Here is a 15,966-nt window from a genome sequence, read left to right on the forward strand (position 1 = left end):
CTTGATCCCAGGACCCCAAGATGATGACCTGATCTGAAGTCAAATGCTTAGCTGACTGAACCACCCAGGCACACACACACCCCATATTCCTTTTTTTTTTTTTTTTTCCATTTATTTACAGAGCCCCTGCTATATGCCATGCACAGCTCTAAAAACTGGGGACAGAGCAAAGAACAAAAACAGACATGGGAGTTGGTCATAGTGTCTGGAACTTAGGCATGTGACCTATGTGTTAAAAGCCTAAATGCCACTTACTGTCACTGAGAAAAAGTTATTTAACCTCTTATCTGTAAGATTGGGAGAAAGAAGGAACCTGTATCACAGGGATGCTATAAGTCAGATTAAATAGTATACAGTTAGAACAGTGGTAACAATGTGAACAATGTGCTGGAAGGGCAAAAGCTTGAACAACTGGGTGGATTAATAGAGCAGCTAACGAGATAGGAAAGCTAGTAGTTCAATCTGATATACCAAATAGGGAAATCAACTAGACCATTGGATATAGAGGTGGAAAACTGGGTAGAAACATTTGGACTAGAGAGAAAATTTGGAAGTAACTGATATGTAGCTATTGAAGCCTTGAAAATGGATAATATTGTCAAGGCTAGAGCTGGAAAGGAAACTTTGTACAGCCCCAAGGAAAGTTGGGGCTTTTAAGCATCAGAGTAGTGTTAATTGTCTACTGTTTCAGAAGCAGAGTAGTACAATGGGAAGAGCACACCGTTTGAAGTGAATCTTCATCTGTTTTGCTCAAATTTACTCATCTATGAAGTGGGGATAGATGACACCTCTCCCAGGTGATTGTACCTTTCCCTCATTTTATTACATTGTATCACATTTTTTGTTTGTAAGAATTTATTCAAACTCAAGCATAAAAGGTGTGTTTTTGTCTGCATCGTCAACAGCCAAATAAGATACAGCATATTAAAATAGTAACATTTATAAGCTCTAAGGATTTTACATGCATACAGACCACAACTTAGGGTAGCTTGTATTTTATTGTCTTTATAGATGAAGAACTCAAGCACACGGAGGGTTAATAATCTAATCAAGGACGGAGAGTAGAACCAGTTTGACACTCAGTAAATGTTAGCAGATAAACAAATATTTAAAAAGTCTGTGCTTGGGACACCTGGGTGGCTCAGTGGGTTAAAGCCTCTGCCTTCGGCTCAGGTCATGGTCCCAGGGCCCTGGGATCGAGCCCAACATGGGGCTCTCTGCTCAGCAGGGAGCCTGCTTCCTCCTCTCTCCGTCTGCCTCTCTGCCTACTTGTGATCTCTGTCAAATAAATAAAATCTTAAAAAAAAAAAAGTCTGTGCTCGATTAACTTAGTTTCCCCTCTTCCCAAGTTTCTTTCAGGAATTGTGCTTGACGAGTAACATTAGTATAGACAGTCACTGTCCTCGACATGTTTGGTAACATTCCTAATATTTGTCTTAATTTAGTTGAGACTATGACTACTGATTTTTAGTCAGTGAGATTTACCAAAAAGCTCTTTCAGGGAGGGAATTATGTCCGGTGTATTTTGGTGTTATATCTTTGGGTCATTAAGCTTATGTGTGTAATCATTCTTAAAACAAAAACACACCAAAACTCCATTTCTCTTGTGGCACCCAAAGAAAGGAGATGGTGTGGCTGGCAGTTGTAATAGAGGTGATAGAATGGAGGACCGGGAATTAGGAGCCTTGAATCTTGGATTCTAGTTCTTCAATTAACTGCTCATTCCTCCAGAATTTGGTAAGCGTTTTCCACAAGCTAAGCACTGTGCTAGGCTATATGCTTTTAGGTACATCTCTGGGTCCACGTTAAAGGAATATGACTTCCTTTCCCTGCAAGGGTTAGTAAGAGCTTCCTTAGGGATGTGATTTGGCGGAAGGGGAGGAGGCGGGCCAGAGGCTGCACTCAACGCCCCGCCCTCCGGGCAGCTCTAGTTTCAGGTTCTCCCAGGAGACTCCGCAACATGAAAAACTACACCCAAGATGGCGCCGCCGGGCCTTCTCAGTTCAACCACCATCTTCTCGGTAGTTCTTGAGGGGGTAGGCACAGCTCGCCTGCGCGGCCCCGGCATCCTCAGTGCGCCCGCGCGGCCGCAGAGCCTTCCCCGCCCCTCTCACAGCCGCCGTCGCTGCTGCTGCTGCCGCCGCCGCTGCTGCTGCACTGCTGGCGGTTGCGTGCGCCTCAGGTGAGTGAGCGCCTGAGCCCGGCCCGCTGGAGGCGCGCGGCGCTGCCTGCAGGGGCGTCGCTCCCCGTGCTTTCTCCTTCCGCGCCTCATCTCCGCGGCGCGCGGGGGCCCGTGGCTCGCGCTGCCAGCGTCCTCCGGGTACCCCGGCGCCCTCCGCTCTCCCCGCCGGCGGGACCTGGGTCAGCCCAGCCTCCCTCAGCCTCTACCCGCGCGCGGGCTTCGTGGCCTCGCGACGAAGCTACCGATGACAGCTTACGGGCGGCTGGGGTAGAGCCTCCGGGCGCCCTGCCCCCTCGGTCTCAGGGACGCCCCTCAAGCGCGCCTGCCTTTCCCGCTCCTGCCGTACAGGCGGCAGAGGTCGGTGGGCCTCGGGTTGGGCGTTCATCTACCCCGCCGTCCCAAAGCCAGGGGGGCTTGAAAGGTGGGCGGTGAGGTCGCCTCGCATGCGTACGACGCTGGTGCAGCGGGAATGTTCGGGCAGGACCCCACGATGACCGTACGAGGGAGGGGCTTCCTCACCCCACTTTACAAATGAGGAAACTGAGGCACAGAGGTGAAGTGCCATGCCCAAGGTCACGCACCTGTTAGGGGCAAGGGCTAGCTCTTGAAGTCCGGGTCTCGGGCTCTCAGGCCATTACGTTTGGAATTTGATCTTGTACCTTTAAAAATTTTTGAAATACACTTGCGTCTCTGGAGCTGTTTTTTGAAATACACTTGCATCTTTGGAGTTGCTTCTTCAACGTCATAAAAGTAGGCTGTGTAAACAAGATCTTGTTGGAGTACAATTGAGATGTTACTGTAATAATAATAGTAATATGTTGAAGAGCTCACCTTCGTCCAACGCTTGCTGTGTGCCAGGGATATTAAACATTTTATGATGATTATCTCACTTAATACCTCAGCAGTTCCCAATCCAGTGTGTCCCCCTTTTTCATGCAGCTCCCCCTCCTGCACCGCCCCCCCCATTTATGTAGAAAACCTATACACAGATCTGCTGTGCTGTCCTCCGTGTCACAGGTAGACAGACTAGAACCTCATGCTGAGGAGGCAGGGGAGCTCTCCCCTGGTACCTCACTGTCGGAAGAGGAATAAGCCCTGTCTGCTTGCATCCAAATTTTACCCCCAATCTGGTCCCCCAGAGGATATAATTAGTCTTCCTTTTTTGGCTGCCAGGAGAACAGGACTGGGCTAGCTGGGCTGGCTGGATCTGGAGGTGACAGAGCAAATTTGGTGAGCACTCACCTCATTCTGGGGCTTTTTGGCTCTGTTCCAACACTTGGCTTGAACATCTCAGTATATAAGATAAAGTAACAAGAGAAAGAAGGCATTGACAGAGTGGTGGTGAATATAAGAAGCCTCCATGATTTAAAGCCCCAAAGGAACAGATGTAAAAATATGTGAATGTTTCTTCCCCAAAATAACTAGCTCAAGTGTCTTTTTTCTCCCTTAGCAAATCTTCCTACATACTTCAAAGCTCCATTAAGCCACCACCTTTTCTGTGAAGCCTTCCTTGCTTGATTTTCCCAATTAAACACACAGGCACAGTAGGGTAGAGGCTTTAGTCTTAGCCTCAGGACTATTAGCCCTTTGAGGTCAGGAATCCTTTGTGTAGCCCCAAGTGCTTGGTTCATAGGCCGTTGGTAAAGACTCTGTGAATTTCCACTGCTCCTTTTCATTACTCAGAGTGATGTTTTCCTGCTGCCCTTCTGTTCCTCCTTCTTGCCCTTCAAATTCTCTTTGCTATCCTTTTCTTTAGGTTCAACTTCTGGTTGAATCTAACCCGTCACTCAGAGATCTCCATTGCACCCTGTTTCTGTAAATTTGCACATAAGGGTTTTGTGTCAAGAATCCTATTTATCCCTAGCAGTGGAGTTGGTATATGGCACTTAAGTGTACAGGGTAGTTTTAATTTGCATGTTGCAGTAAGGTAGCCTGAGGCTTACAGCTTTTTAGTCTATCCCTAGATACATGTGAGAATTTTTACATTCTTTTGCCTTAAGTGACTGGCTACCCCTGATGCTGTCAGGGTAATCGGAATTTTTTCCTTAAAACAATTCATATTATTTACAATGTTAAGTATTCAGAGGGCTTTTTGGGAGGCAGCAGATCTGTGTATAGGTTTTCTACATAAATGAAGCTTTTTAAAGAGTTTTTCCAAGTAAATTCCTGCAAATACATTAAGCTGTTATTGTATATAAGGCATGGTATAAGATTTACAGTTGAATAAAATACGATTCTTGGTAAAAGATCTTACTAGCTAATTGGGAAATACACCGTATTTAGCTGTAATTCAAGTCGAGTCTAAAAAATTGGTATAATAACATTATAAGCAAGCAATATGACAGTATAATAGGATGTTTCATAAAATCATACACAGCTGAAATTGAAAGGAAGCATCAAGTCATTGAGTCCATCTTTTTTGCCTTCATGGACCCCATCCTGAGAAGTAAACTTGTCCAAGGTCACAGAACTGAGGATTACAACTTGAAATTCTAGACTTTTTATCCATTAATCATTGAATTCATCTTTATGTTAACCAGCGATTCTATTAAAATTCCATTTATATACTTAGAATGAGGATGAGGAAGAGATAACAAAAATATGATTCATGTCTTTAAGGAGTTTTGTTGGAGAATAGTGAAGAACTGTTAATTGTAACTATAATTGTTAAGTTGTATGGTAGAGGAACTAGGTATGTCACAGGGGTTATTTGTGATCCAGTTAGCTGGTAAGGGGTGGGGGAGAGGCAAGAGGAGTCAGCATGGGCTGTGGTAGTGAGAGCACTATGGGGAGGAGTTAGGACTTTCTGGGCTTTGACAGATTGGTTGAGAAGAATGAAAAAGGACAAGGAAAGTATTTTGAAGTAGGGTGGTGAAACTGTATATAAGAAAATAGTAAAAACAGAAACAAAAAACCCTGGTTGACTACGGTGACTGGACTTGATTAGAATAGTGGTTCTCAGGGGCACATGGGTGGCTCAGTGGGTTAAGCTCTGCTTTCAGCTCAGGTCGTGATCTCGGGATCCTGGGATTGAGCCCTGTATAAGGCTCTCTGCTGAGCTTCCCACCCCTGCCTGCCTCTCTGCCTGCTTGTGATCTCTGTCAAATAAATAAAATCTTAAAAAAAAAAAAATAGTGGTTCTCAACTCTTAGTGTGCATTACAATCACCTGAAGAGATTAAAACCCAGATTTTAGGGGGTGTCTGACTGGCTCAATCGGTAGAGCATTTATCTCTTCATCTCTGGGTCATGAGTTCAAGCCACATTAGGCATAGTGCTTACTAAGCAATTAAAAAGTAAAGTAATTAATTGCTTACTAAGCAATTAGTAAGTAAAACCATATTGTGGGGGGTTCCACTTCCAGAGTTCCTAATTTAGTAGGTCCAGAGTGGGGCCTGGGAATTTGCGGTTTTTTTGTTTTTTTTTTTTTAAAGAGCATTTGGCTTTTGGCTTTTATTTTACTTTTTTTTTTTTTTTAAAGATTTTATTTATTTATGTGACAGGCAGAGATCACAAATAGGCAGAGAGGCAGGCAGAGAGAGAGGGGGAAGCAGGCTCCCCGCTGAGCAGGGAGCCCGATTCGGGGCTCGATCCCAGGACCCTAGGACCATGACCTGATCTGAAGGCAGAGGCTTTAACCCACTGAGCCACCCAGGTGCCCCCGGAATTTGTTTGTTTTTTTTTTTTTTAAAGATTTTATTTATTTATTTGACAGGCAGAGATTACAAGTAGGCAGAGAGGCAGGCAGAGAGAGAGAGGAGGAAGCAGGCTCCCTGCTGAGCAGAGAGCCCGATGCGGGGCTCGATCCCAGGACTCTGGATCAGGACCTGAGCTGAAGGCAGAGGCTTTAACCCACTGAGCCACCCAGGCGCCCCCGGAATTTGTATTTTTAACAGATTCTCAGATGATGATGCTTTTAATCCAGGGACAACACTGAGAACTTCAACTGGATTTGAAAGTTGAGAAGGTAGAGTCAAAAACTGTCAAATAATTTATTCCAAAAAAGTGTAATAGTGTGTGTTCTATATACCAGGATAGGAGAGCTCTGGAAAGATACATTCCAAACTGTAATAGTAATCACTTATGGAAGTAAGATTTAGGCGGTTGGAGAATTCACTTGTATTCTATACCTTTCAGATACTTTTGCATTGTGTGTGCATTTTGCATACTTCTTTTGTATTTTAAAAAGGGAAAAAAAGAGTACTTTTTGAAGATATAAATATTTATGGATTTAAAAAGAGCTTGCTGAAGTAATCTAGTGTCATACAATAAACATTTTTAGACTGTATGCCAGATGCTACTAGGTTCTGGAAATACAAAACCTTTGCTAAAGCTTGCAGTCCAGTCATGGAGATAGGCAGATAACAGTTCTACAAAATGTCATGTGAGCTTTGCAAGGACAGGGTCTAGCTTTATGCATGCCAGATGATAGGCATTTGGTAAATGATGAGTAAATGAGCAAATGCAGGAAGGAAGTAAGGATAGAAAGAAAAAGGGCAAATGGAGATTTTGGAAGAAAAAAAATGTTACAAGACTGAACAGGGATGATAAAAGGAAAAGCTGTGTCAAGGACTTCCAAATCCAGATATTGGTAACATTTTGATTGGGTTTATTGCAGAACTGGGTGTCAAGTTGTCTATTCTGAAAGACCTTTTTAAGTCAGCCTCCCCTTTTTTTTTTAAAGATTTTATTTATTTATTTGACAGACAGAGATCACAAGTAGGCAGAGAGGCAGGCAGAGAGAGGGTGAAGCAGGCTCCCCACCAAGCAGAGAGCCCTGTGCGTACCCAGGACCCTGGGATCCTGTCCTGAGCCGAAGGCAGAGGCTTTAACCCACTGAGCCACCCAGGTGCCCTCCCCCTCCCTTTTTAAGAGACATAATAGCACACAAAAACTTAACCTAGATTGAGGGTATTTACCAGATTTCAGGGCTTTCTTTGATAAATTAAAATTTTTATTTTTAATTACAATGCTAATTTTGTTGTATTTATAGTATTTATCTACAGTTTTGCCATCAGTTGTTCTTTTATTAATGTGAAATTAAGACATACGGAGACCGTCTAAAATGCAATGCAAAAATGGGTGGTATTGTATCTTCATCTTATTTCTTAAGTGAAGGGATGGTATAATTCTATTGTGTTTTCCAAAACGCCTCACAGAGTTTGACATATTATCAGTCCTAAATGAATATCTGTTGCCGATGGCTGAATGGGGTGTACTTTGGGGGAAATGTGGCTCACTGCATTCTGAGGTGACTTCTGTATAAACACTAATTACATTACCAAACAAGCTGTGCTATTAAACTTGGTAAAGAACATATGATATGGGGTAGGTGTTGTAATGTAATGTAATCCCCAGCTTTTTGTTTGGCGCTTGTACTTTTTATCTTCCTCAGAGATTTAATATAGAAAATGAGAATTCCATTTCGCAAGTAAAGGGGTGGCTTCCCCCAGGTTTCGGCTACATTTTTTATTATAGCCCCTCACCACCTAAGAATGTCCACAGTCTAGTTTGAGTTTTCAGTTTATCAAGTATAAATTTCTGATACAGCCATTCTTTACACTCCATTTTATTACCTCTTATTTTATTTTTTGTTGTTACAGGTTTTGCAGTATCTTTTTTTTTTTTTTAAAGATTTTTATTTATTTATTTGATAGAGAGAGAGAGAGAGAGATCACAAGTAGGCAGAGAGGCAGGCAGGTTTGGGGGGGGGGCAGGCTCCCTGCTGAGCAGAGAGCCTGATGCAGGGCTCGATCCCAGGACCCTGAAACCATGACCTGAGCTGAAAGCAGAGGGTTAAACCTCTGAGCCACCCAGGTGCCCCTGCATTAATGATAATGCTGTTTCAGGCCTGGGGGCCATAGTTATTGTGTTGTAGGATCTATGAGTTTGATAGCTTAAACTCTCATTAATGCGATAAATCAGGGTAAGGAAAATTGTACGGAGCTGTATGAAACTGTATGAAGTTTCCTTCCTATTTATACTGATATCTTAAGGTTAGAAGTCTTGTCAGCTTTTCATTTAATTGGTAATTGTCATATGGTAATCTTCCTAGAAATATTTGGTTTCTCAAAACATAGTTGTTTATTAAAAATGACAGTTTTATCCTTACAGTGCTTGCACATTTTTAAGCCTGTACCTTCAACTTATGGATAAAAGTTGAATACTTTTGTAAATTATGAGGTTTTAGCTCAGAAGCCATTTTGTGTGAAACAGTAATACTTGGCAGAGGAGAAGTGGGGAATTGGGTTTATTGTCTCTTTATTTCTGCGGTTGAGAAAACTCTGGAGACAGGCTCCTCCTGCCATTTTTAAACTTTTGTAGATATCGCTTCTTTTGAGTCTTTGTGTTGGGACATAGTTTTAACAGAGTGTTAACTAAAATATAATTCTGGGTGATTAGATCGGATAAGATAGATTGTTTTTCAGATACAGGCAGGTTTCAGGGTTCTCCTATTAAAGTAGCAATGATCATAATCATAATACCTAAACATTGTATGGGGCTTCTTTTGTCATTAAGATCCTAGTAAACTCTGGTATCCAAACCTAAAAAAATAAGGAGAATTAATGATTAGTTGGCATCGAGTGGGAAAAGGTCTGCCCAACCTCTAGATACAGGATGTTCAAGTTCAAATCTTCCAGGTTCAAATTCTAGCTACGTGGCCTTCAGCATATTACAAAACTTCAAGACTCAGTATCTTCAAGCCTCAGTATCTTCATCTATAAAGTGAGCAGAGATTATAGTACCCATCTTATAAATGGGTTGGGAAATAAAATGAAACAGTGAATGGATAAAGAACTTATGGTGTCTGGTTCAGTGTATTCGGTTAGTATGAGTATTGAGTTACCACATCTTATAGCTCTTGTTTGTCCTTTATTTCCACTCAGGCTGTCTTAAAGAACAAATTGCTTTCAGGGATTCTGTCTTATAGCTGATAGGAATCCAGGTCCCATCCCAAGAGCATGTACTAGAGCCTTGCCAGCAGTAGTTTTCCTCGTGTCCTGAGTTGCATCTTTCAAGAGCGGAAGATAGAAGGAAATGCTTCTGCTTCTAGGATTACTTTAGTCTGACCACTGTTTTAGAGCTTCAGCTGGTTGGTGGGTGTCTGGGATTAAAAGAAGGCCTCTAGATGGGTGTTGCTTTGTTCTAGTAGTTATCTGTACCAGTACCCTGGAATGAATAGGATGATTATACAGCTCAGGCTCAGATTCTCAGCTTGGCAGTTTCTGCAAACCTCCTGTGTATCACCTGCTATCATGCCAGAATTTAGGAGTGACACACAACAGGAAGGTGGGCCTGTTGTACAGATGGCCCTTCAGGGGGCTGAGGACCAGCAGGGGTCTTTCTGTTAGAATGAGGGTCTATTAGCATGCTGTAGCGGCTGCCTTTGATCACTCCCTTTCCCCCCTACTTTTGCTTATGTGATAGCACCTCTGAGGGTATTTCTTCTGGTGGAGAGTAACCCAGACTTTATGTAGTAAAAAGGGCAGTGAGCTGTGTTTTGAAAAGCCATTGTTTCTCCTGTGGAGCTGGGTGGCTTGGCTTGTTTTTCTGGCTGTCTGGAGAGTCTCCTGAGACCCTTTCCTTTCCTAAGGGCCCCCAGGAGACAGCAATAAAACCAACATCCATTACTCTAGACACTTAGGGGGGTGCTTAAGTCAGTAGTTTTATGCTTAGATTAATTTATGCTTTAACCCTGGCAAAACTTAAGAGCCAAGTCATCAGGTAATTGTGCTTCTTATTGAGTACTGAATTTAGCCCAGTCCACTGCAATATCTTTTAGAGCCTGGAATAGAAATCCAGGTGCCATTCCCAGCCTCACACTCAGTTGGTCATGTGGATTTAGGCAAATCACTTAAATTTCTAAGCCTCTTTTCTCATCTGGGGATGAAGGCTTGACTGTAGACCGGTGGTTCTCAGCCCTGGCTGCATATAGAATCACCCATGGAACTTTTTTTTTTTTTTAAGATTTTATTTAATTGTTAGAGAGAAAGAGAGAGTGTGTGCATACAAGCAGGGAGAGAAGCAGAGGAAGAGAGAATCTGAAGCAGACTCCATACTCAGGGTGCATGAGCCCAACACAGGGCCGGATCCCACAAGCACAAGATCATGACTTGATCCAAAACCAAGTCAGATGCTTAACTGACTGAGCCCCCCCGCCATGGAACTATAAAAACAATACTTGGGGATTACCCTCACCCAATTAAATTGTATCTTTAGGGTTGGAGCCTGGGTATTGATGTTCTTCAAAGGTTCCCAGTCTTTCTGATGTGTAGCTAAGAGAACAACTGGACAAGATGACCATGTTTTAAACAACTGTGTCATTCTGTTCTTCAGGAACCTTTACTGTCCACACAGTCTAATGCATGTGTTCTGACCAGCTTGTCTTCTTTCCAGCCACATGGTCCTTGTCTCCTGGATGTTGTTCACATTTCTTTCTTTCCCAACTTGATGCGCTCACGTAGAATGTCCTTTCCTCCCATTCAGCTATACAAAACATATCCATTTAAGGCCCATCATTGTTAACTTCCTTTGGGATCACCTCAGTCTTTGCTCATTTCTTCTCTACACTGGTTTCAAACTTCATTTAACTCTAAATGCAGTGAACACTAGATGCAATGTAAGACATGATACTCAAGCACTATCCCTCTTGGGGATACGGGACACATGGAAATACCATTGGTTTGACTTATGTGCTATTAAAACATCTGTGGATATCTTGTATTGTCGGCTCTCTCATTATGTGTGTATATCTTACAACTGTCAGTTGATGGATAGCTTTCTATGACCTGACTCCAGTGGGCATTTTTAACTTTATCTCCTGCTCATAATAGGAAACTACTGGTCTTCCCAAACTGGGACATTTTCTAGCAGACCTGTGCTTTCTCATCTTCTTTTAAATTCTTCTCACTTTCTGAAATTAATTTCTTTCTTTCTTTCTTTCTTCCTTTCTTTCTTTTTTTTTTTAAATTTTTCTCTCATCCTTGTCTATAGGAATTTAATCCTTTCTTCAAGGTCCAGTTCAAATTTTACCTCCTCCTTGAAACGTTTTCTCAGCATCCACAACCTGCATTAACTGACCTTTTGCCCTAAAGCTCCGTAATCTTGAGATCAGTGGTTCTCAAGTTAGGGCGATTTTGTCCCTCAGAGGACATTTGGCAATATCTGGAGACATTTTTGGTTGTCACAGTGGTTTGAGGAGGATGTTACTGGCATCTAGTGGGTAGAGGCCAGAAGAGCTGCTAAATAGTCCACAGTGTGCAGGACAGCCCCCATAACAAAGAACTATCTGACCCAAAATGTCAGCGGTGATGAGGTTGAGAATTTGTCCAATTCACAGGCTTTTGTTTATACTGTTTTGAACTGTAGTGATTTATAGACTTAATCTCCCTTACTCAGTGGACTTAATGGTTGAAGGTGAATTCAGCCCCAAACCTGCGCTTTCTTGTTAACTATATAGGTTTTAATCCTACGCTGTGGCCTAATCCTAACTGCTCAGTGTTATTTAGGGCCAGAGATCAAAGGTCTTCTTCAACTGGGGTGGATGCAGTGAGGCAGTCAGCTAAATTTCTCTCCTTTTCACCCTCCAAGTGTTTTCATCTGTAATAACCTGGGAGGCAGTGTGACAAAGGGGGTACAAGGCATAGAGGGAGCATTTGGAATCCGAAGACAGTTGGGATTCTGTTCTAGCTGTTGCATGTATTAGTTGTGTTGTGTTGCTCAGTCCATTTTACCTCTTTCAGCCCTAGAGTCCTCATCTATGTCATAGAGATGATTCTAGTGTGCCAGCGTTTTATTTCACAGTGCGATCCTAATAATCCAACAAGATATTAGATGTAAAGGTGCTTTGTAATTGTGAGGTGCTATAATAACTACCCATTCAGACAGTGGTTTATATATAAAAAGCGGGAATGTGAGTCAGCTTGCTGTAGAAGCACCACTGGCTACCTTCTCACTTCCTGCAGCTTTTCAGCTCTAACTTCTTCAGCACCAGCTGAACCCTTCCAGCTCATTCTCCTCAGTAAGCCTCCTTTGTTTGTTGCCTTCATTCTGTTTTGGTTGCTTGTCTGTAGTCTTGCCAAAACCCGAAGTGATTGACTCTTCTCTTAGAATGCAAACTAGTGACCTGGTGTCAGTACATCCTGGCAAAGCCTAATGAAGGCCAGACAAGTTACCATGGTCATGGGGCAAGCTACAAGTCATGACGGCGTGTAGTTTAGCCAGTACTATGTGTATATGTGTAGTCCCTTGTTGTCTTTTTCAAGGAACAAAGCAATGTTTTTTAAGCACTGCAAATCTTGGTGAGTTTTGTTTGACAAAATGGACACAGTGTGGGGTGAGATAAAAGTCTTAGAGCCTCAGTGCCCCTAGGATCAGCCTGGGTGCACCTTTCTGCTGATTTGCTGAGTGACCTACAGCTAGTTGTTGAACCTCATCAAGTTGGTAATGGGAGGGTAGGTCTCTTAGGATAAGAACCGCAGAGTTGAGGGATAGAGGAGTCCTCACTCTGGGTAATAATGTAAAGTACTGTATTAAAGGGAGCTTCTGGGTCACAGAATGTCAGTCCTGTCAGGAGCCAAAAAGGTCACCCTACCCAGTCTCTTCCCTTAACTGATGAGGAAGCTGGGACCTGGAAAGGGAAAATGCTTTGCCCAGTGCCACTCAACTCAGCAGGGGCCCACCTAGGTTCAGAGTCCACATTTGATGTGTTTACCGGCTCTTTTTCAAACTGGAAGAACATGGGCATCCATTTTTTCTGAGTGAACAAAGTTTGCACTATATTGTTGGACTTTAAACTGTGTTCTGAAAAGCCCTAGCAGTCTCACCACCACTTCAGCCAGAGCCCCTATACTTTTCTCTGTTTACTTTTTGAGTTGTAATGCAAAAATTAAGCCTGTTGTCTTTTTTTTTTTTTTTTTAAGATTTCATTTGTTCATTTGACAGAGATCACGAGTAGGCAGAAAGTCAGGCAGAGGTGGGGGAGCAGGCTCCCTGCTGAGCAGAGAGCCCAATGCAGGGCTCCATCAGGACTCTGAGATCAGGACCTGAGCCAAAGGCAGAGGCTTTAACCCACTGAACCACCCAAGTGCCTAAGTCTGTAGTGTTGATGATCTTTAAAGGCCTTCTCAGTGCTGTCTCTGAATATCAGAGAAGGGTGGTGTCTTTCCTGGTCATCCTGGGAACATTTTTGCTTGCACTTCAGTTCAGAAGTACCAGTTTCTATATTTTTACAATGTGATATACATAGTCATGGAGTTTTTAGCATGGAGAACTGAATCTCATTTTTCCTAGATTTCTGCTGTCAGAAGATAATGGTCCTGGGGCACCTGGGTGGCTCAGTCATTTAAGAGGCTGCCTTCAGCTCAGGTTATGATCCCAGGGTCCTGGGATTGAGCCCCACATTGGGCTTCCCGCTCAGTGGAGAGCCTGCTTCTCCCTCTCACTCTGCCACTCTCCCTGCTCTCTATCTCTCTGTCAAATAAATAAATAAAATCTTTTTTAAAAATTAAAAAAAAAAGATAATGGTCCTTTCTAGTCCTGATCCTTCACCTTCCCCTCCCAGCATTAGAATTTTCCTCCTCTTCCATATAAATCTTACTTCTCCCCTTGACTTCTTTGACATCATATTTTTGCTTTTCTACTTGTATCTCTGAGCTTTTTTTTTTTTTTTTTTTTTTAAGATTTTATTTATTTGACAGAGACACCGCAAGAGAGGGAACACAGCAAGGGAAGTGGGAGAGGGAAAAGCAGGCTTCCTGCGGAACAGGGAGCCCAGTATGGGGCTCGATCCCAGGACCCTAGGATCATGACCTCAGACGAAGGCAGACGCCTAACGACTAAGCAATGGAGGCGCCGCTCTCTGAGCCTTTTTTCCCCTTTGTGTCTTACTGATCCGTTCTCTCTTTCTTTCCTTCCTTCTTTCTTATTTATTTGAGAGAGAGAGAGAGAAAGGGAGCCTGCATACTTGAGTGGGATTGGGGGTGGAGAGAGGGAGAGAATCTCAAGCAAAATCTGTACTGAGTGCAGAGCCCAATGCTGGGCTCCATCTCATGACCCTGAGATCATAATCTGGGCTGAAACCAACAGTCGGATGCTTAACCAACTGAGCCACCCAGACACCCCCTGGTTCTGCTTTCTTTCCCATCACTAAGTTGTCTTTCAGAAGAGTCCAGGGCCTGCAGCTCCTCCTCATCTCTAGTTTGGTAAGTGCCTGTGGGTATTCTTTATTAACTCACTCCTGCCTGTGCTCAGGTCTCTTAGAGGTCCAAATACTAATTCTGATTCTACATTGATTTTTTTTTTTCATCAGTTTCTCTGTTATTGCTTCTCAGCTCCCCCATTGCACCATTATTCTTTAGCCTTCTAACTGAAAACCTTGGCAAAATCTGACATTTTCCTGACCATATGCTATTTTTACCAACTTTATCCCAGAGCTCCCTTTTCCTCTTTTTTTTTTCCCTGTGATCACACTTGTCACCTTTCAGCTAGGATTTCTGTAGCAAACTACTAAACTCTTCTCTTTTCTAGCATATTTCCCTTCTAGTTTGTGTAAGTTGTTGAATCTTTTTAAAATCCTACTTAAGGAAAAAAAAAATCCTATTTAAGGGGCGCCTGGGTGGCTCAGTGGGTTAAGCCTCTGCCTTTGACTCAGGTCATGATCTCAGCGTCCTGGGATCAAGCCCCGCATCATCGGGCTTTCTGCTCAGTGGGGAGCCTGCTTCATTCCCTCTCTCTGCCTGCCTCTCTGCCTACTTGTGATCTCTCTCTGTGTCAAATAAATAAATAAAATCTTTAAAAAAAAATAAAATCCTATTTAATTTACTGAAATCCTTTTGGGAATAGGCAGGATGAAATTAGATGAATAGAGTCTTTCTCAACCCCATCCTCATCTCTGTTAAGGATTGTTGCTGATAATCAAACCTTTCAGATACTCACTTCCTCAACTCAGATGTTCTTTCCTTGTCAGCTGATGAGGTCACATGTTGGATTGTCATCATTCCAAACTGATTAGCTAAGATCCTAAACAAGATCCCCAGGTGATTGTCTGTACGTTGAGGTTTTTATTTATTTTTTATTTTTTAAAGATTTTATTTATTTATTTGAGAGAGAGAGATCACAAGTAGGCAGAGAGGCAAGCAGAGAGAAAGAGAGAAGAGGAAGCAGGCTCCCCGCCGAGCAAAGATCCCGATGCGGGACTCGACCCCAGGACCCTGAGATCATGACCTGAGCCGAATGCAGAGACTTAACCCACTGAGCCACCCAGGCACCCCTTTATTTATTTTTTTAAAAGATTTTATTTATTTGACAGAAACAGCTAGAGAGGAAATACAAGCAGGAGGAGGAGGAGCAGGAGTGGGAGAGGGAGAGTCAGGTTTCCTGCTGAGCAGGGATCCCTGATAAGGGGCTCAACCCCAGGACCCTGGGGTCATGATCCGAGCAGACATTTAACGACTGAGCCACCCAGGTGCCCCGAGGCACACTGTTCTAATAACAAACAAGAAATAGCTCTTGTTTCTGAAACTGGTTACCAAGTAATGGCTGGAATTTTATTTTCTTATCCCTCCTCATTCCATGTTCTTCTTGTTTTTAGCCAACTACTGAGATAGTGAGGGTTCTTGTTCTGATATGGCTGACTCAAACCTTCAGTCTGGCTTCCAAGTCAATGGTGGTATAGGATTGGTCTAGGCTTCTACTACCTTTACTTCAAGGAGGTGCCTTGGTAGAGAGGAATAAATTTGCCCCAGGTCCTATAACCAGTACATGGGCCCTGGCACAGACATTATG

The 15,966-nt window shown here is 43.0% G+C and overlaps 1 protein-coding gene across 3 annotated transcripts in view; it reads left to right on the plus strand.

Moving 5' to 3' along the window:
* Window positions 1–1,967: 1,967 nt before the first annotated feature.
* Window positions 1,968–15,966, plus strand: part of NDRG3 (NDRG family member 3) — a 78,410-nt gene continuing 64,411 nt past the window's right edge. Inside the window, exon 1 of one of the 3 annotated variants that reach the window (XM_059133295.1) lies at window positions 1,968–2,182. The gene's annotated coding sequence lies outside the window, so the exon portion shown is untranslated. The remainder of the gene's footprint in view (window positions 2,183–15,966) is intronic. The other 2 variants (XM_059133293.1, XM_059133296.1) reach the window with 2 other exon arrangements.

Source organism: Mustela lutreola, chromosome 9 (assembly GCF_030435805.1).
Source record: "Mustela lutreola isolate mMusLut2 chromosome 9, mMusLut2.pri, whole genome shotgun sequence".
Lineage (NCBI taxonomy): Eukaryota > Metazoa > Chordata > Mammalia > Carnivora > Mustelidae > Mustela > Mustela lutreola.